Consider the following 22,644-nt stretch of genomic DNA (forward strand, 5'->3'; position numbering starts at 1 on the left):
TAGCCACTGCATGTCCTTGCAGGGTTGAACAAAAACTGGATTTTTTTATATGCTGGGCATGTGTGGGAAGGCAAAGTGCATGACAATTTTAAAACACAGTTCTGCATAAGTTAAAATGTGAAACATTCACCTACACTGCAACAGTTTGATTAGTAAAATACATATCTATGAAGATAACTGAACGCAAATATTCCAAACAGATTTATTTATAACTAGTAGCCCTGTGCACAAATCCATGTGCCAGTGGATCTCTGCCACACTCCTGTAGCTCCCCTGCCCCCCTCCTCCCTCCTTTCTCCACCCCTCATAGCTTGCTTCCCTGCCCCCTCCTGTTTCCCTCTGCTCCCCCACCCTCCTGCAGATCCGTGATCCGGTCATTATGCGCGGTAAGTCATTATGACTCAGGGCGTAACAAATAATGAGCATATTCCTCTCTTATTATATAGGACTAGAGGACTGGTGCATGAAATTCATGCACGGTGTGTGTGTGTGTGTGTGTGTGTGTGTGTGTGTGTCCCCTCAACCCAGCCTGCACCCTCTCCAATCCAGGACCCCTCAGATCGGGCCTAAACTGGCAATCAAACATCCCTCTCACAATCTGGGACTACTGGCTCCTAACTACTCATCTGCCTGCCTGCCTGATCACCCCTAACTGCCCCCCTGCTGGCCTGCTCACCCCTCACTGTCCCCCCTTGCCAGCCTGGTTGCCCCCAACTGCCCCTCCCCCTGCAGACCTGGTTGACCCACGCAGCCTGCTGTTTGGTCGTTTGGTAGCCCCTCACTAACCTCTCTGCTGGCCTGGTCGCCCCATGCAGCTTGCTGCTAAGTCGTTCGGTTGTCTGTTCAGTTGTTTTGGATGCAATGGTTGCTTAGCCTTTTATATATATATGTAGATACCCCAAACCTGGAAATAACTAATTTAATAGGCAGATCAATGGATGAAGTTGTTATCCATAGAATGCAATACTATTTAGCAATAAAACAAATTCAATATTCACATAAGCATTTGTGTTGAATCTCAAAATGTAGCCCTGACTGGTTTGGCTCAGTGGATAGAGTGTTGCCCTGCAGACTGAAGGGTCCTGGGTCCAATTCCAGTCAAGGGCACATGCCCAGGTTGAAGGCTTGATCCGCAGTAGGGGGCATGTACGAGGCAACTGATCAATGATTCTCTCTCATCATTGATGTTTCTATCTCTCTCGCCCTCTTTCTCTCTCTCTCTCTTTCTCTCCTCTCTCTCTCTCTCTCTCTCTCTCTCTCTCTCTCCTCTCCCTTCCTCTATGAAAACCAATAAAATATATTTTAAAAATGTATCTGTGTAGCATTATGAAAACCAGTGTTTCTTAAAAAGTACACACCTTATAGCACTTATTAAATTATGAAGAATATGAACTAATCTAATGTAAAGGATGGAAAATGAATGATTGCATGGAAGACTGGGAAAGTCAGAAAGAGAGATTATAAAATGACAGGAGGAAAATGAAGAATGTGGGAAATGTAGGTTTAGAGTTGTTGGTATGGAGAATAATAACTAACAAATAAAAATACAGGAATAAACTCTGCTTTCACCTTGTGCCTCAGTTGGGTGGGTGTCATCCAGTGAACTAAATGGTACCTGGTGAATTCCAGGTCAGTGCACAGACCTGCCTGGGTTCCCAGTAAGGAATGTGTGGGATGGAGCTTATGGATGTTTATCTCCTTCCTCTCTTCCTAAGTAAAATAAAATAAAGGTATTTTTAAAAATATTTTAAAACATATTTTATTGATTTTTTTACAGAGAGGAAGAGAAAGGGATAGAGAGTTAGAAACATCGATGAGAGAGAAACATCGATCAGCTGCCTCCTGCACACCCCCTACTGGGGATGTGCCCGCAACCAAGGTACATGCCCTTGACCGGAATCGAACTTGGGACCTTTCAGTCTGCAGGCGGACACTCTATCCACTGAGCCAAACCGGTTAGGGCTATTGTAAAAAATATTTTTTAAAAAAGAACAAGAGATGTGTTTTGTGTACACACAACTGAAAGCCTACTTTTGCCACACCTTGTATATAGTGACAGATAAGATTATTTCACCTGTGATGGCTTCACAGCTTTAATGCACTTTCTTGCATGTTAGTTCTTATATCCTGGGAGGAACATCATTACCTCAGTGGCAACAAATATTGGCAAGCAGTGAAGATTATGCCATAGGAATCCACAGGAATGCTGACCGGTTACAAAAGACACATCCTAGGACTGATTACAGGATTATCCTTCCTCTAGCTTTGAGTTCTTACAAAATGAGAAATGAGGTGAACATGCTACAGAGGCCACGGGAACCCACAAAAACCATTAAATTATTTTCTCTGCCAATGACTTCAGCCACAGGAAATAGTTATGGAGGTCCTGAGAATGTCTATTCACAAAGATCACACAAGCCACACACCCTGGAACATTTTGGATTTACATTCAGATGAGGCATTTTTCATCTAATTTACTGCAGTCTCTCCTATCACTATGAAAAGAGTTTCTGTCTCAATAGTAGTTTAACCTCAGAGTCTTACAACAAATGCCAGCAACCCATGTAATTTTGTACTTCATGGTACATGGCTCCTTTGCAGTATGTGGGGAGGAGTTCCCCTCATCATTGCTGAGACTTATGTAATACATACTGTGAACAGAGAACGTAATTCATATTGTTCACAGAGGCACAGTAAAAGGCCTTCCCTTCAGGGTGACCATTGACCTCATAAACAAGGTACCAGGCTCCAAATTAAAACCACAAAGTCATGCAGCCTTTCTTTCAAGGCCTTGGGCAGCAATGAAAAATAAGCCCATTTTGGACAAAGTGTGATTTTTCTACCAGCATGTTCTTCCTTCAGAAGCACAGAAAGTTTGATGGCCCCATAATATCTGTTCACATCTACATGCTGACAGATTACAACTCTGCTTTCAAATCATCACAGGCAGTGAATAGAGCAAACACAATTAAAGATACAAAAGAAAAACACTTTTACAAAAATATCATAAACCAGAGCCATGTACATCAAGCCAATTCACATTGGTGAAATAGAACCTAAGCCATCATCATAGCATAATATGAGAACCACAATGTCTCTGAAAGAGGTACCACTTCTTAGCTGACTATGGGTGTTCTGGGCAAACCCTGGGTCAGGCCCATTTTCTAGTCAGAGAGAAAGGAATGAAGATGCTGCCAAGAGTTCAGAATATTCAGAATTTTCTCAAGCACAAGTAAGCATGCAGGGTTTGTGACTGATTCACATTGTTCAGGTGAGCCAGGTGGTGGAGGTGAAATCACTCCAGCCACAGCACTCACAGTGACATCGATGGCCTGGTCAGGATCACAAGTGCAAGCACCTCCTTAAAGTCTCACTTGTACCTGAAAGTTATGAGGAATCTAGCAGGGTGTATGTCCTGATAAAAGGGTTTTATATTAAGGTAAATGTGTGTCACAGATTCTCCTTCATTGTTGTTATTCTCAGTAAGACAAATAAAATTCACTGCACATTTAAGGCTCTTCTCCAGTGTGAACTCTCAGGTGTCTAGTAAGGTTATATTTTCGGCTAAAAGATTTCTTACAATCAGTACATTCAGAAGGCTTTATCCCAGTGTGCACTCTCTGATGTTGAATGAGTGCATAGATATGCCAGAATGACTTTCTATAGCAAGCATGTCAAACTCGCAGCCCACAACGAATATTTTTGTGGTCCAGCCAATATAACGGTATATAAGAAATGTTTTAATAAAAAGTTCATAACTTAATTTTTACAATATCCTGTTATATATAATTATTAATAACAAACTACAATGTTCGCTAAGGACTGATGACTATAATTGTGTTACATTCATTTCCCTTACGGGCAGGCACACCATTTCTCTCCATTAATACTAGCAGTGAATATTTTAGCAGCCAATTGCCATGCCATTAGTCATAGAATGACTTGTTTGGTGTGCACAACAGGAAATATTTTGCTTTCAGAGAACAAGAAAAACATAAGTTTATTTGCACTACACTTATTAATTTGTGCAGTTATTCAGTGTCTGGTAAGTTAATGTTCAAGAAAAAATATTAAATTTTTATTAAAATGTTCTATTATTTTATGTTAACAATTACTCATTTATTTCAGCCCTTTGTATTCAGCATGTCTCTATAGAAATAAACCTACGTTTCTATGAAAATTGAAGCTTTTGTTTTTTTGCGGCCCACATACACTTAAACCTTTTTTATTTGGCCCATGTTAGCCTTTGAGTTTGACATGCTTGTTCTATAGTCATTCCCCTCATATGGATTTTCTCCTGTGTGAACTCTTTTGTGTATAAGAAGGTGACTCTTTTGCCTAAAAGAATTCGCACATTCACTACACTCATAACGTTTTTCTCCAGTGTGAACTCTCTGGTGTTTAATAACAGTTCTGCTTTCACTGAAGGATTTTCCACATTCTGTATACTCACAGGGCTTTTCTCCAGTGTGAACTCACTGGTGTTTAATGAGGTTAGACATGTATCTGAAGGACTTCCCACAATCACTACACTCATATGGATTTTCTCCAGTGTGAACTCTGTGGTGTCTAATGAAGTCAAACCTGGGACTGAAGGACATTCCACAGTCACCACACTCATACCACATTTCTCTAATGTGAACTCTATTATGTTTAATGAAAGCAGTGCTTTCACTGAAGACCTTCCCACAATCAGTACACTCATAGTGTACATGCATCTCCATTGTGAACTCTCCCATGTTGAAGGTGGTTAAAGATTTGTCTAAACACTTTCCCACATTTATTATACTCATAAATCATATCTCCAGAGCAGAGACCTTTCTGATAAACAACTTTCTGTTTCTGGCTGGCAGCTGTTTCACATTCAAACCACTGGTGATGTCTTTTTCCACTGAGAAATTCCTGTGAAATCTCATTGTTACTGTGTGGATCCTCAGTATTAAGAGTGGCCTGGTACTGGAGAAGCCCTGAGATGGCTGGGGAGTCTTCCCCAACTTCCTTACTAGCTGCAGACACCCTGGATAAGTAGAAGCAACAGCTGGTCACAAGTGATTCACTCTTCATATCTTCATTCCAGGGCTTCTCACCACTGGCATCCTTCTGTTGCAGTTAAGGGATTGCACTGAAACAAGTCTCTCACACATGCATCACTTAAGAACACATTCTTCTCAGAGTATACCACTTGTAACTCAGTCAGGTGCAAAATATCTTTTAACACTGAGAAACATGGCTTATGCAGATGGGTCCCCTAGGTGACTGGAGCTGTCTTGGAAGCCCTGACCTGAGAATCTCCTATATATACACTGTGCTCAGAATAGGCTTGCACATCATCCATTTTATGCCAACAACCTAAAAACAGAGAAATGATGAGGAAATGAATGTTTACTCTGGTGACGGGGAAGTCCATTATAAAAGTGTTTTTGCACATACTACATTGATTTCATGCAATTGGCTAAAAATGAAAGACCTGAAAGATGGATTAATAAGAGGCCACTGTGAAGTTCTTGACCACTGAAGATCACAAAACAAGGCAGACTTCAATAGAAATAGAGCAAAAATATGGCAAGCACCACATGGAAGAGAAGCATAATGTCCAGCTCATTGTGCTGCTAATAGCATTCAGTAGATATTTTCTGCTGGTGACATGGGCAAGCTGTGCAAAAGGTTGGTTACATCTCATTTCAAGTAAAATTCAATACACAAGTACCTGGTGTTTGAGAGGTATTTAAGCATGTGTGTGCTCCTCATAACACTTGCATAGGTCCATGTGGTAGTATACTTCAGAGATATGCAGAGGAATAGGTGATGTAAAAAGGACACAAAGGCGAAGATAGCCAAAGCTAGGAAGTCACCGATAAAATGACGAGTCAGCAAAGTGTCAAGTATGGAAAAGGAAATGTATAAATGAGGTATGGCCATTGGAACCTACACTGTTAGACAGGAGCAGGTTCCTGGTACAATCTGAACACCATTCTTATGTCAGACCTCCCTCCATTGCCACACTGCACTTCCAGGCTTCCTTCTGGACAAAGCCACAGTGGTGGGAGCTGAGGCAGAGGTGATTAGAGGCAATCAGGACAGCAGGGGAGGGCAGTTGGGGGCCATCAGGCCAGTAGGGGAAGGCAGTTGGGGGCCATCAGGCCAGCAGGGGAGGGCAGTTGAGGGCCCACAGGCTGGCAGGGGAGCAGTTAGGGGGCGATCAGGCCAACAGGCAGGCAAGCGGTTAGGAGCCAGCTGTACTAAACTGGCAGTAGGACATCCCCCGAGCGGACCAGGATGGAGAGGGTGCAGGCCAGGCTGAGAGACCCCCTCTCGTGCTCGAATTTTCTGCACAAGGCCATATATATATATATACTAATCTTGTAAAAGAAGGGAAATCAATAACTGCATTTAGGGCAGGTGAGGGCAGAAAGAGAGATTATGAAAGAGCAGGAGATAAATATAGGGTGTGGCAAAAGAAGGTTTAGAATTGTTGTATGGATATTAATTCAATAATTAAAAATAAAAATACAAGCATAAACTCTTCTCTGGCCAGTGTGCCTCAGTTAGTTGAGCAACATCCCCTGCTCTGAAAGGTCAATGGTCAGGCCATATGCCTGCCTGGATGCTTTGGAGGGGGCGTGCATGAGGTAGCAGTTCAATGTTTCTTTCTCATATCACCATTTCTCTCTCTCTCCCTTCCTCTCTTCCTAAAAAGTCAATAAAATATTTTAAAAACTTAAAAATATATAAAGTATTTATTTTTTTAAAAAGAGAATAAACTCAGTGTGTTGCATACTCACATCTGTAAACCAACTGCTACCCTAACTTGTACGTGGGTGAGAGATAAGCTTATTTTACATGAGACTGTTTTACAGCTTTATCTTTATGTCCAAGCTCAACAAATAATACACATTAGAAGAATGGATTTTGTTACATGTCAATTATAAATCTACCTTAATAAAGCCTTAAAAAGTACTTCCAAATAAAAACGTAGATAATCCCCTCTTGTTAGTAAATTAAAATGGTGACCTGATACGGGTTCTACCATCTCTCTCCTAATTTATTTGGATGATCAGCCTTGCTCGGGGGCAGAAAATAGTGGAAGGAAGTGAAGACTATTGCCATCAGAATCAACAGGAATGCAGCAAGGCTGATCATCCAAAGAAATTAGGAGAGAGATGGTAGAACCCGTATCAGGTCATCATTTTAATTTACTAACAAGAGGGGATTATCTACGTTTTTATTTGGAAGTACTTTTTAAGGCTTTATTAAGGTAGATTTATAATTGACATGTAACAATCAACAGGAATGAAGACTGGTTCCAAAACACACATCTGAGACTGATTACAGGGTACTCCTCCCTCTAGCTTTGAGGTCTTGCCTGTTGAGGAAACATTGAGGTGAACACCCTAAATGGGCCAGGGGAATCCAGTAAACTGTTAGATGATTTTTTTGGTCAATGACTTCAGCCAGAGGAAGTAGCTATGGAGGTTTCAAGAATGTCTGTACACAAATATTTCACAACCCATGGCCCTTTGATCATTTCTGGATAATGTTCAGAAGAGGCCTTCCCTACATCACTATACTCATATGGCTCTTCTCCAGTTGAATTATCTGGTGTTTAATGAGTGCAGTGATTTCACTAAAGAAATTCCCACAATCAGTCCACGCATAGGGCATTTCTCCAGTATGAATTCTCACTGAGGTTAAAGATTTGTCTAAAAGATTTCCCACTTTTGTTACACTCATAATTCACTTCTCTAGAGCAGACACTCTGATGTTAAACAACTTTGTCTTTGTGCCTGGCACCATTTTCACATTTCCCACTCTGGTGCAAACAATTTCAACCAATAAATTCCTGTGAAATCTCATTGCCATCGTGTGGATCCTCATTGTTAAAAGTTGCCTGGTGCTGAACATGATATGAGGTGCCTGGGAAATCTTCCCCCACCTCCCTACCAGTTGAAGACACTCAAGATAAATATAAGATGATCTTGAACTCAAATGAAGCCCTGTCCACATCTTTTCCCCCAGGGTTCCTCTTCACTAGCAACCCACTGTTGCTGGTGAGGATTTGCACTCATAGAGATGTCTCTCACACATGCATCACTGAAGAAGTCTTTCTGCAAAAAGAATAACTTAGTCAGATGGAGAATATCTTTTAACACTGAGAAACATCAAGTACACAGAAGGGACTGCTGTGTTTGTGGAGCTGTCTTAGAAGCCCTGACCTGTGACTCTTCTTCTACAGATACACTCTATTCAAGAGGTTCCACCATATGTTCCATTTTATGATAACAGCATAATAACAGAGAATGGAAAGGAAATGAATGTTGACTGTGGTGTGAGGGAAGTTCTAATACAAAAGTGTATTCCACATAATACATTGGTTCCATGCAGTTGTCCAAAAATAAGACATCTGCAGGAAATAGTAATAAGAGGTTGCTCTCAAATTCTGGGCATCTGAAGATAAAAAAATGGAAAAGACATCACCAGAAATATGACCCAGATATGGCAAGTACCACACGGAAGAAAATCAGGGTATAAAGCTCATTCTTCTGCTAAGTGTGTCCAGCAGTTTCTCTGTTGGTAAAACCAGCAAGCTGTTCAGAAGGTTGGTTATGTCTTATTCTATGTAAAAACAATAAAAGAGTCTCTGGTGTTTGAGGACTCTTTACAAGTGTATGTGCACCTCATAACAATGTTATAGAATATTGCAGAGAGAGCAGTGCAGAGGGACAGGTGATATAAAAAGGCCCCAAAGGAGAAGGTAGCCAACAGACAGGTTAAACGACAAGTCAGCAAATAATCAAGTATGGGAAAAAAGATGTACAAATGAGCTGTGGCCAGGGGCTCCTGCAGCCAAACACTGTTGGTCATGTGCAGACTCAACACAGCACTTATGTCATAACTTCCCCCAGTTGCCACTAAGAAGTGCCAAGCCTTAACAGATCATCTTGCATGTTCATCATGTGAAGAAAAAAACACAACGCAATACACAGGGTTATCTTTGTGCCATGAATTGTACAATTATATAAAACCTGAATCTCCAGAGTATTAATGAAGGACCACAGAGGTGAGCAACAAACACTGGCTCAGATCAACATGGCATGCAATAGTATTCAATGAAAGAATATTACAAATAATAATTGAAGGAGGGTCTTACAAGAACAGCTTATGGTCCATATAAGGAAAGACCATTAGCTGGCACAGGCAGTCACAAGAAAACTTTGGGTAGAGGAGTGGGGCAGAAGTGGAAGGCATGGATGAGGACATAGTAAATCTCCCAGGAAATGGAAGAGCAAGGTACCTATGGCAACCTAGCTTGCCCAATAGGATTTACAAGGCCCGGGGTATCCCAACCCAGCTCCTCAGAGGACTGCCTTAGAAGCTGCTCCCACTTATAGCTCCCTTTTTTGTAATTTACCCCAGGAGCCCCAGGTAATCCTGATAGTAGAGGGCAAGGAAATTAATTTCCTCCAAAATGATGAAGCCACTTTCTCTGTACTCCTCCCAAGCCCTGGTAAATCATCTTCAGAGGCTGTAGCTGTTATAGGTATGTCTGGGAAGCCAAGAAAGATATTTTTCTCAGCCTTTAGGTCATAGCTGGGGTAAGCTGTCCCTTTCCCATTGCCTTCCTGAAAAGCCTCATATTCACATCAGAAACAATGTCCTCTCAACTCAGGCTCTAGAAGGACTCAATATCCTAATAAGTCATCTGTTATAGAAGCCCAAGGTTTATTGAAACCTTGTCATAATCCTTACTATACCCCCATCTTAGGGGTACAAGAGCCTAATAGAGGGGGAGGACTAGTTCAGGAATTATAACTAGTAAATAAGGCAGTGATTCCTATCCAGCCAATTGTCCCTAACCCTTATGATTTACTTGCCCAAATTCTGGAAAACACAAAGTGGTTTATAGTACTAAATACCAAGGATGCCTTTTCTACTCCTGTCTCCTAACTCACAGACCCTTTTTGCCTTTCAAAGATCCCAATAATCAAAGCCATCGGCTAACATGGACAACACTGCCCCAGAGCTTTTTGGAATAACCCTCATTTATTTGGGCAGGCCTTTAAACTAGGCAAAAAACCCTTTAACAGGCACCATCTTTAAGTCTCCCAACAGGTCGGCAACAATGACTCCTAGATCCATCTGTCTCCAGTAAGCCTTGAACACCAGCACAGGAGGAGGACATGTTACAGAATTTACCAGATGACCAAAAAATACACAGGAGCACTTGGAGGTCCAGGATAACCCCATTTATTTTCAGATGTTTCACATGTACTAGTACAGTGACTCAGGGGGTCAGTTCTCCAAATCCTGAGTAAGCCAATATGGAGGAAGCTTTCTCTTTAGATCCTTCGGTTTCTTTATTTTCTATCGTTTCCTAACTACCAGGCTTTTGTGGTGGGCTTCCATAGCCCCTCCTGAGTCAGTTAGAAGGGGAAGTTAGAGTGTATCTAAATGCCTGGTCTGGGTGGTGTCAGCTGTAGCTAAGCTGTTACATTCTTTGTTTATGACCCCTTGGTAAATTGGGAGTAATTAGGAAGACAAGTCTTGCCAGACCAGATTGTGGAGAAAGGGGCAGTGACTTAATTATAGGCTATCAAGAATGTACATTAGCTTACTGGCACAGATTCATATTGCTAGCCCCCCAAATGTCTTATTTTCCCCATCAGACAAAGCTGTATTGCCATCAACTAGATCACCAAATATCTACTCATTGAGCCTCTGAAGGACCTGAAACTTCTCCTTCAAAGGGATCCTGGGATGTCAATAGTGGCAGATAATAACACACTCTGGTATTTCTAGATAAACAATGTTTTCATTTTTTAAATAATTCTTATTCTCTCTTTTTATAAGTGTCATCTAAACCCTAGGCTGGTACCTGGAGGAGACCTCTGACCTTGCTGGGACCCCATGAGATGCTCCCAAATATAGCTCCCTTTTTTGTATCTCTATGAAGCATAGTGATCCCTTTTTTGGAAAAAACTACTGTTTAAAGCTGTCTTTGAACTACTCTGTTATTCTTAGTTTGTTATTCTGTAGGTCAACTCTGTTATTTTTAGACTGTAAAATAACTTTGTTTTTTGCTTGAATAGAAAAGATAAACTTCATTGTCTGCCCTTGCAAGCTGGACATCTGACTGATTTGCTGATATTGATGCCAGGTGCCTGTATAGATATTACATGATACTCAAGGTCACAGTTGTCTGTATAGATATGATAAGATACTCAAGGTTACAAGTTGTCTGTATAGATATGACAGGTGTTTGCTAGATATGATATGTACTCAAGGTTATAAGCTATATACAAAAATAACTTATACAAAGAACTAGAACAATATACAAAGTAAATTCTCCCTCCTATGTTTGTTCAGAATTTGATAGAGGTAATCAGCTCTGAACCTGCACACAATAAAGATGACTCCTAACTAACTGGCTCATTAAGGTGTCTTGTGCAGCTCGCTGATTCGCAATACAACACCTAATGTAGCAAATTTTTCAGCCACACTGGCTCCCCAAATCCCTAACTACTAAGTATATTATAAGCAGCCCAATTCAGGGTTGAATAATCTCAATTAGATATATATCTCCCACATCTCTTTTAGAGTAAAATGTGTTAAATATTAGTCTATAGAACAACTTATACTGCCACTACCACCAACCATGCCAGAATCACTTCTCAATCCACCAAGATTTTTATTCACAGAGAAGCCCATGATTCAGCAGGGCAAATCCTGTGCCATGAATAACACTCCTTGCTGCAAACAGCTTAGCTAAAAAATGCCTCATAGCTTCTTGACCCAGAAGTCTGGGCACCAATTAAAGATGTATTAGCTAACTCCCTTTCGCAGACTTTGGTTTTTACTGGTTTTTTTTTTAAATAAATTACCTTAAACCATTGCCTGTTTAATCTTTGGTATGTTTCATATCCTTCCATTCAGAAGCCCTTAAACTACTCCTGATCCTCCGCATGGAACAGCAAATGATGGTCGCTACATCCATCTTCCATGGACCCTTATGCCACCCACTTCCAATAGGACCCTGACTGCTGCCCCAATCTATGATCCCTTTGCCAGCAGGAAGCAGCCAGAAAGATGTGGCACACCCTATCCCCAAAGGCAGTTGAAACAGGAATTTTAGGGGAATGTTGGCAGGTTTAGGGAATTTTTAGAATTGAGGTCCATGTGAAAAAAAAACACAAAAAAACACAACCAGGGCTATAGCAGGGAGAAGGTACATTTCCATAACACAAGGAAGCCAGGTGCAGAAACATTTCCATAAGACAAGGGAGCAGCAACAGGTATATTTCCATAGGACAATGTAACTAGGAATAGCCAAAAAAGGTCTATATTTACAAAATAAAGAAGAAGTAAGAAAGCCCAGAAGGAATAAGAGCACAATGAGGGAGGAGGGCCTCAGGAGTCACTATAGTAACCAATTCTAAAGGGAATATTGACCAATCAGAGGGGATATCAGGACACAGGAACTACAGCCTTTATAAACCACGGATACAAGAAGTTGGTGGGACCCTTTCCCCCTCCCCACATGGCTATACAAGGAAACTTAGTTGTCACCTACTATAAAAAGTTACTATAATTTTTATATTATACCCCGATTACTATCTATATATGTAAAAGGCAATATGCAAAGTGTACTCTTGGGAGGTCAGATTTTGCCTAGGAAAAGCAGAGAGAGAGAGCTACATAACCAGACACCCGGAGAAGAGAGATCATAGGGAGACAAAGAAAGAGCCCGCATGTGAAAGAAAAGGAGGCATCACCACAAAAGGAAGTAATTGAAATGGAAGCAGGCAATATGTCAGAAAAGAATTCAGAGAAATGGTCATAAGGTCGTTGAAAAGAATGGAAGACAAATTCAACTATATGTGTAAGAACCATAAGGAAATGAAGAAAAACCAAGAAGAAATGAAAAATGAGCCGAAACCGGTTTGACTCAGTGGATAGAGGATCGACCTGCAGACTGAAAAGTCCCAGGTTCGATTCCAGTCAAGGGCATGTACCTTGGTTGCGGACACATCCTCAGTAGGGGGTGTGCAGGAGGCAGCTGGTTGATGTTTCTCTCTCATCGATGTTTCTAACTCTCTATCCCTCTCCCTTCCTCTCTGTAAAAAAATCAATAAAAAATATTTTAAAAAAAAGAAAGAAAAGAAAAATGACATCGCTGCTATAAAGAAAGCATTAAGAGTAGACTAGAAGAAGCAGAAGACCACATCTGTGAGCTAGAAGACAAGGTAGAAAAAAATTCCCATGCACAGCAGAATCCATAAAAAAACACACACACACACACACAAAAATAAAAAACATGAGGAGAGCCTAAGGGAACGTTGGGACAACATGAAACAAAACAACTTCCACATGATAGGGGTGACAGAAGGAGAGGAAAGTGAGCAAGAAATAGAAAACCTGTTTGAAGAAATAATGATAGAAAACTTCCCTGATATAGGGAAGAAAAAACTCACACAAATCCAAGAAGCTCACAGAGTCCTAATCAAAATGAACCCCAAAGACTGACACCGAGGAACATTATAATTAAACTAGAGGCCCAGTGCATGAAATTTGTGGGCTGGAGGTGTGTGGGGGTAGTCGCTCAGCTCAGCCTATGCCCTCTCGCAGTCCTGGAGTTCCAAGAGAATGTCCAATGGATGGCAGTCAGACATACTTGGCACTGCCATGGAGGCGAGAGAGTCTCCTGCAACGGCCACTGTGTTCCCCAGCCTTGAGCCCAAGACCTAGCCCAAGCCCTAGTCCAAGCCCTAGCCCTAGCCCTAGGCCTAGCCCCAGCCCCAGCCTCTCCCCCTACCCTTACTCCTCCCCCTCCCCCTTCCCTCCCCCTCCCCCTCTCCTCCCCCTCCCCCACCCTTCCCTTGCCCTTACCCCTGCCCCATCCCTGCCTCTCCTCCTGCCCCACCTGCTGCCCTTGCCCCTGCCCCTCCCCCAGCCCCTCCTCCAGCCCCCAGCCCCTCCCCTGCCCTAGCCCCAGCCCCAGCCTCAACCCCAGCCCCAGCCCCTCTCCCCTGCTCTTCTCTCCCCTCACCCTGCCCCTGCCCCTCACCTGCCCCTTCCCCTCTTTCTCTCCTTGCCCCTTCCCCTGCCCCTACCCTTGCCCCTGCCCTTGCCCCTCCTCCTGCCCCTGTCCTTGCTCCTCCCTCTGCCCCTGCCCTTGCCCCTGCCCCTCCCCTACCCCCTCCTACAGCCCTTTGCCCCTCCCCATGACCTTGCCCCAGCCCCTCCCCCAGCTCCTCCACCAGCCCCCAGCCCCTGCTTCTAACCCTGCCCCAACTCCAGCCCCCATCCCCCTGCCCCTACCCCCTGTCCCCTGCCCCTTGCCCATTGCCCCTTGCCCCCTGCCCCAGCCCCTGCCCCTGCCCCAGCCCTAGCTGGGACCTTGCCCCTCCCCTGATGACATAAAGAGGTCTGGCTGCCCACCGGACCTTACCCCCCAGCTTGACCACCCAGGGATCACAGGACACTTCTGGGTATTTCCCAGGCCCTGGCACCCCTGAACAACATCCAGTTGGCCACCTGGGCCCTCCCCCTTGTTTTGGAGACACTGCTCCTTGTTTGCCGGAGCAATGAGCCTCACTCCCCGGGCTTCTTGGCCCCTCAGGTGGAGGCTGGACTTCCCAAATCGATGGAAGTTGGGTTAAAGGCCTAAAATCCACAGCCCCAGATCACCATCTTCTCATAGGCTGTCTCCTATCCCAACAAGAGGGCAGCAAGCAGGGGGCCACCAGCCCTCTTTCAAGAAAGCCATGGGGGTCCATCTGCCTCAGGACTCCGCACTGTCCCCAACATGGGGGCATCTCACCCTGGAATGGCCTTAGACCCAGGCAAAATGGACTGTGGGTGTGGAGGTGTTTCTCTTTTCCGCATCCAGCACGGAAAAGGATCGGGTCCGGTTGCTGAGTGGAGGAGCTGGGGATTAAGAAATAAAAGAAAGAGAGCAAGATGCAGAAATAGAAGCAAGCTGGGAGCCAGGTGGGACGCCATTCTCTCTGATGGAGAGGCAGCGACGACTCAGCCCACGCAGCACATTTATTTTATACCACCAATACCAGGAAGTATCACCAAAACTTAGGATCAAAGGAGCTTATTTGCATTCTTCAGTAGGCCCTAGCATTCCTAGTGCTTGATAGGATTTACATATCTAGACCCGCCAATGCTGACACCTGATATGGGTAGGGGGCTGATATGAAAGCCAAGCTGACAACACTCTCCACCATCTTGGGGAAATGTGTATCCAAGATGTGGCTCTGCCAGTCATCTCGGGCTCAGCTGACAACAATTTAAAGAAATGCCCATGTGCCTTCCCAGGCAGCCCTCTACATCTCACCCTTTTTTTTTGTTTTTAAGCTACTATAATAAAAGTAAAATTTAAACATTAAGAATAAAGCTCTAATATTAAAACAATTGCAGACAATGCCAATGCAAAAACTAAACTACATACATGTTATCATTTTCAAAACTTGAACATCAAGAGCAAAACTCTAGCTATCCCACCTAATAAAAAAAATAATATGCAAATTGACTGTACCTTCGCTACGCCCAGGCCACGCCCACCAGCCAATCAGGGCAAGTATGCAAATTAACCCAACAAAGATGGTGGTTAATTTGCATATCAAGACAGTGTATAAAGAAGCCAAGCGCTGCAGAAGAAAGCAAAGCTGCGGAGAAGCAAGCAAGCGGGGTGGCGGGGAGAAGGAAGGGAAGCAGGCGGGGCGGGGGAGAAGGAAGGGAAGCAGGCAGGGCGGGGGAGAGTGCAGCAGGAAGCCCTATTGCAGGAATCTTCCTACAATGGGCCACTAGTTAAATAATAACAAAACAATGCCAAAGCAAAACAACAATAAGAGGGAAATCAAAACAATGGACATGTTAACATTTTTAGCTACTAAATGAAAGAAAGTCTCTTTTGCTGCTGGTGTATATTTACTCAGAGTCTTTGGACTTGGCTGCGCAAGACTTTGCAGAAGACTGGCAGCTAACAGATGCTAGCATGAGCAGGTACATGGTTGAAGAAGTAGCTTCAGCTTCTTGCTTTTTCACAATCTGCTGCACTTCAGTCGTTAACTTCTTCAGATGACTCCATATTGGCACCTCAGTCCCTTGCGTAGCTTTCAGTTTTCTTCTTCTGCCTTGCTGTCATTGGGCAACTCTCAGTCCTTTTGAGTGAAGGGACACAGAAGCTTCTCTGGGTCCATTGTTGTGATGGACGTAACGTTCTGGCACCCTAATTGGCTGCATTGCTCCTTCTGGAAAGATATAAAACACAACCTCTTTCCCACATTATTACTGAATCTGATAAAACTCTTGTCTGGTTTGTGCTTCCTTCCACCTAGCTAACTCAGTGTAGGCTATTGTACAGGAGGCCTGATGCCTTTACCTGCTGTACAATCCTCTGCATCACAATTCAAAAATTTAAAGTATAAAAAGCATGACTGAGTTTGTTTTGAGGTGACACATAACATCCATCCCCCCCTTTTTGTTTTAGTAAATGATTGTAAGAGTACGATTGGCTCTTTCCACTATTGAGTGACATTCATTTTGTCAGATTAGGTTTAAGTCCTCGGGGGATTTACCCCTAAAGTAGGCACAGAGAGGTGGATAACACACTGAGGACATTGTTTCCAATAAAACATAGAAATTGTCATTCTCTAATAACATTTTAAAGGCTGAAAATTAAATGAAAAGTTCCTCTGAATTAGTGCACCCTATGTAGCTGTTTCAATAATTTTGGCCATACTTACCACATAAGCACTATTACTATAGGTTAATGGGCTCCATAGAAAAATCTGTTAAGGCATAAATAAGAGCTTGTATTTCTACTGAAATATAAAGAGCTTGAAGGACCTTTGCTCCCCTGCTGCAGTGTAGATCCAGCCTTTCCAGAACTGGATACATCTGTAAAAATGGTTAATGCCTGAGGTATGGCATTTCTTTTAATGTGGCAGTTAATACCATTCCCTGTGTTAAAAATAAGGCAAGCCCCCCAAGTCAGAGGTCCTGGTAGAACACAAAACATCAAACATTGACTTCTATGCAGAAGGGTGTGCACCCATGGTCTGGAAGCATGCACACTGACCTTCCTTGCCCTTGGTCCTGGGCAACCTGCAGCAATGCATAGGTGCTGACTGCTAACATGGCAAGGCATCTTCACTATCTTTATTTATGGACTGTTTCACCTCTGTTCTTGTGGGCCACTGCTTATTCTCTGGCTGGAACAGTCTGATCAGGTCCTCTCTGTGATTCGGTGTTGTAGGAATCCATATGGGCTTTTCTGGAAATATAAAAATATTCTCGACCAAAGGTTAGTAAAGAAATCTTTTCTATAAATTAGACTTGGGATCCTTTTGATTTTTGTCCAAACGATTTTCCTTTGGCTTATTTTGACACGAAGTGTGTTTTTCATGGGTGTTTTGCTGTTAGCATTACAAATGAAAATGAATTTTCAAAGTAAAAATTTTTTCTAGATATAATTTACTTACAGGATATTTTTCCACTATCCCCCCTTTTTTGATTTAATTATTAGGAGGCTTTTCAAAAGTTTTTATAATGCAGTCTAGATAACTTTAAATTTTAATTTTTGCACAAAAATATGACTGCTTTAGGTTCATTGCATGTTATGAAATTTTACCATGAGATGAACTACCAATAGAAATTTTAGTTAATACTTTAGGAACAGCTTTTTGTCCAGTACAATGAATTTTTCTTGAATATTCACTTATTTCAATTAGCCAATTTAAATTAATCTGAAATAAAGCTTATTTTTTAACTTCACTTGTCCTAGATTGTGGACAATAAATGACATTAAGTTTCTGCTATTAATCTTTAATTTTACATAAAACTTATCAAAGAGGAAAAAACACAAATTATTTACTTCAGTTTAAGAGGCCAAATATACAGGCTTTCAATTATAATCCTTACCGCATTTGAAGGAAACCTCTTTATTTCCTTCCAGAATAATTTTCAGGCTAAGGGTATCATTTAAGAATCTTTGTCTTTCTTTTTACAACATACAACCTGTATGGCTGCAGTTTGGAGGTCAAGCCGACAGCCAAGTAGCTAGCTATATTACAAGCACTTTTACAGTAAGATTGACTACTAATTTACTTTCAGATTTAATATTTTAACAACAATCTTAGTTTACACTGTAAATATTAGTGAAAGAGAATTCAAAATTTTAAAATTTCTCCTTTTTATTAAAATTACTAGGAGCCCGTTGCACAAAGTTTCGTGCAATAGACTTTTCCTTCACCTGGCTACCGGCACCAGTTTTCCGCCAGCAGCAGTTTTCCTCTGGCCACCCGCCGATCAGAGCGCCTCCCACCAGCACGATCAGCCACCTCGAGAGGAACTCTGATCGGGAGGCGCTGCGATCGGGCGGGTGGCCAGAGGAAAACTGCTGCTGGTGGAAAACTGGTGCCAGCAGCCACGCAATCAGCCACCCCGAGTTCCACCACCAGCGTCTTCCGCAGCACCGGCCTAAGCAGCGCTGGCCGTTTGAGCCTGCTCCTACCGCCAGCCAATCGGCCACCCTGAGTCCCACCCCCGTGCCTCCAGCCAGCCCAATCATAGCGGAGTGATGGTAATTAGCATATTACCATTTTATTAGGTATGATAATTATACTAGCGACCCGTTGCAGGAATATTCCTGCAAGACTTCCGGTGGGCTTCCCTCCCACCATGGCCACCTGTCCCGCCCCACCACCTCTCCCACTGCGGCGGGTGGGGCAGGCAAAATACCCCCCGCCTGTCCCGCCCACCCAACGCAGCCCACGGCCACCGTGGCTTCCGAAGCGGCACACGCTGCTACCACCACAGGGTGACCCACTGCGCCCGCTGCCCCCACTGCCTCCCGCCGCCGCTGCCTCCACGGCCGCGCGAACCGCCGCTACGCACCTCGCCCCACCCACCTGACCCGGTGCCTCCCACCGCCGCCTCCCGCCGCCGCCTCCATGACCACCACTGCGCACCTCACCCCGCCAAGCACGCACTGTCAGTGCTTTTCCTCCAGCAGCCGCCTTGCTTTACACTTTCCCTCTCTCTTCCTCCACGTATGCAAATTAACTGCCATCTTTGTTGGGTTAATTTGCATACTTGCTCTGATTGGCTGGTGGGTGTGGCTTTGTGGGCGTGGCTTGTGTAGCGGAGTGACGGGTAATTTGCATATTACTCTTTTATTACATAGGATTTTTAAAGTATCCTCTTTGCCTTATTTGCATACACAGAGGGATTATGGGAAGCCTTCAGTAACTTTCTTAGAATACTTATTAATGTATAATGAATATAACAAAATTGTGAGAGAGCAGGTGGAAAAAACATCAAAAGGTAAGTCTATAGTCTAGAAAGGATGTTGCACACTGCAGAAATCCTTGAAATAGAGCAAGTGCACACTAAACGAGTCTTTGAAACCAATAGAATTCATTGCAAAGTAGCATTCAACTGTACAACAGTTGAGAGAAAAGTGTATATACCTTCTAAAGTTCATAGAAGAGTGTACAAAGTTGTTTGTACATGTCGGGAAGTCCCATAATTAGAGCAGTAGACAAATTATAAGACATTGCAAGGAACCACTAGTAATTCAGAGCAAATAATAGTAAATAGAACAGAAATGTGAGAATACAAGTGGAAAAGACAACAAAATATACGTCTGTAGTATAGGAAGGTCTTTGTACACTGCAGAAAACTCTTTAAATAGAGCAAGTGCACATTAAACAGGTCTTTGAAACCACTAGAATTCACTGAAAAGTTGCATTAAACTATAAATCATACTTGGGAGACAGGTGTATATTGCTTCTCCACTTCAGAGAGCACTGTAGAAAGGTGTTTGTAGAATGTAGGTAAGTCTGGTAACTGCAGCAGAAAGCCAATTGTAAGACAATGTACGAAGACTAGGAACTAAAGGCAAAATAGCAGTAAATTGAACAGAATAGTTAGAGAATAAAGGGAAAATACATCACAAAGTTTGGATATAGTAATAAAACTGTTTCAAACAATGCAGGAAATCCTAGAATAGAGCAAATAGCACATTTAGGCAGCTTTAGAAACCACTAAAATTCACTGCAAAGTAGCATTAAACTGTAAAACAGTTGAGAGACAAGTGTATATAGCTTCTCAAGTTCAGAGAAGAGTGTATAATGTTGTTTGTACATGTGGTGAAGTCTCATAAGTAGAGCAGAAGGCCAATTATAAGACACTGCAAGAAACAAGTAGTAATTTAGAGAAAATAAAAATGAATATAACAGAATTGTGAGAGAATTAGTGGAAAAGACATCAAAATGTAAGTCTAAAGTCTAGAAAGGATGTTGTTCATGGCAGAAATCCTTGAAATAGAGCAAATGCACATTAAACAGCTCTTTGAAACCTCTAGAATTCATTAAAAAGTAGCATTCAACTGTAAATCATACTTGAGAGACAAGTATGTATTGCTTCTCCTCTTCATAGAACAGTGTAGAAAGGTGTTTGTACAATGCATGTACGTCCGGTAACTGCAGCAGAAAGCCAATTGTAAGACATTGTAAGAAAGACTAGGAACTAAGGGCACAAAAGCAGTAAATTGAACACAATAGTTAGAGAATACAGGGAAAATACATCACAATGTTAGGATATAGTAATGAAAGTGTTTCATACAATGAGGGAAATCCTGGAATAGAGCAAAGAGCACATTTAAGCAGCTTTAGAAACCACTAGAATTCACTACAAAGTACCTTTACACTGTGAAACAGTTGAGAGACAAGTGTATATAGCTTCTCTAGTTCAGAGAAGAGTGTCCAACGTTGTTTATACATGTGGGGAAGTCCCATAAGTAGAGTAGAAAGCGCATTCTAGGACACTGCAAGGAACCACTAGTAATTCAGTGCAAATAATACTGAATTTAACAGAATTGTGAGAGAAAAAGTGGAAAAGAAATCAAAATGTAAGTGAATAATATAGGAAGGATGTAGTACACAGCAGAAATTCTTGATATAGAGCAAGTGCACATTAAACCAGTATTTGAAACCACTAGAATTCACTGAAAAGTAGCATTAAACTGTAAAACAGTAGAGAAACAAATATATATAGCTTCTCAAGTTCACGGAAGACAGTACGAAGATGTTTGTACATGTGGGTAAGCCCCATAAGTAGACCAAAAGGCCAATTATAGCACATTTCAAGTAACCAGTAGTAATCCAGAGCTAATAATAATGAATAAAAAAGAACTGTGAGAGAAAAAGTGGAAAAGACATCAAAATGTAAGTGTATAGTATAGAAAGGATGTTGTACACAGCAGAAATCCTTGAAATACAGCAAGTGCACATTAAACCAGTGTTTGAAACCACTAGAATTCACTGAAAAGTACCATTAAACTGTAAAAGAGTAGAGAACCAAGTGTATATAGCTTCTCAAATTCACAGAAGACAGTACAAAGTTGTTAGTACATGTTGGGAAGCCCCATAACTAGACCAAAAGGCCAATTATAGCACATGTCAAGTAACCAGTAGTAATCCAGAGCTAATAATAATGAATACAAGAGAATTGTGAGAGAAAAAGTGGAAAAGACATTAAAATGTAAGTGTATATTATAGAAAGGATGTTGTACACAGCAGAAATCCTTGAAATAGAGCAAGTGAACATTAAACCAGTGTTTGAAATCACTAGAATTCACTGAAAAGTAGTATTCAACTGTAAAACAGTTGAAAGACAAGTGTTTATTGCTTCTCCACTTCAGAGAAGAGTGTAGAAAGCTGTTTGTACAATGCAGGTAAGTCCGGTACCTGCAGCAGAAAGCCAATTGTAAGACATTGTAAGAAAGACTAGAAACGAAGGGCAAAATGGCAGTAAATTGAACAGAATAGTTAGAGAATACAGGGCAAATACATCACAATGTTAGGATATAGTAATGAAAGTGTTTCATACAATGAGGGAAATCCTGGAATAGAGCAAAGAGCACATTTAAGCAGCTTTAGAAACCACTAGAATTCACTGAAAAGTAGTATTCAATTGTAAAACAGTTGAAACTCAAGTTTATGTAGCTTCTCAAGTTCAGAGAAGAGTGTATAAAGATGTTTCTACAAGTGGTGAAGTCACACAAGTAGAGCAGAAAGCCCATTATAGGAAACTGCAAGAAAGCAGTAGTAATTCAGAGCAAATACTAATGAATATCACAGAATAGTGAGAGAACAAGTGTAAAAGACATCAAAATGTAAGTCTCTAGTCTACAAAGGATGTTGTACACTGCAGAAATACTTGAAATAGATCAAGTGAACATTAAACCAGTGTTTAAAACCTCCAGAATTCACTGAAAAGTAGCATTCAACTGTAAAACAGTTCAAATACAAGTGTATATAGCTTCTCCAGTTCAGAGAAGCGTATATGAAGATGTTTTTACATGTGTTGAAGTACCACAAGTAGAGCAGAAAGCCCATTATAGGACACAGCTAGAAATCAGTAGTCATTCAGAGCAAATACTAATGAATATCATAGAATTGTGTGAGAACAAGTGGAAAACCATCAAAATGTAAGTGCCTAGTCTAGGAAGGATGTTGTTCACTGCAGAAATCCTTTAAATGGTGTTAGTTCACATGAAACCAGTGTTTGAAACCACCAGAATTCACTGAAAAGTAGTATTCAACTGTAAAACAGTTGAAAGACAAGTGT

This window comes from Cnephaeus nilssonii (genome assembly GCF_951640355.1).
Source record: "Cnephaeus nilssonii genome assembly, chromosome: 18".
Taxonomy (NCBI): domain Eukaryota; kingdom Metazoa; phylum Chordata; class Mammalia; order Chiroptera; family Vespertilionidae; genus Cnephaeus; species Cnephaeus nilssonii.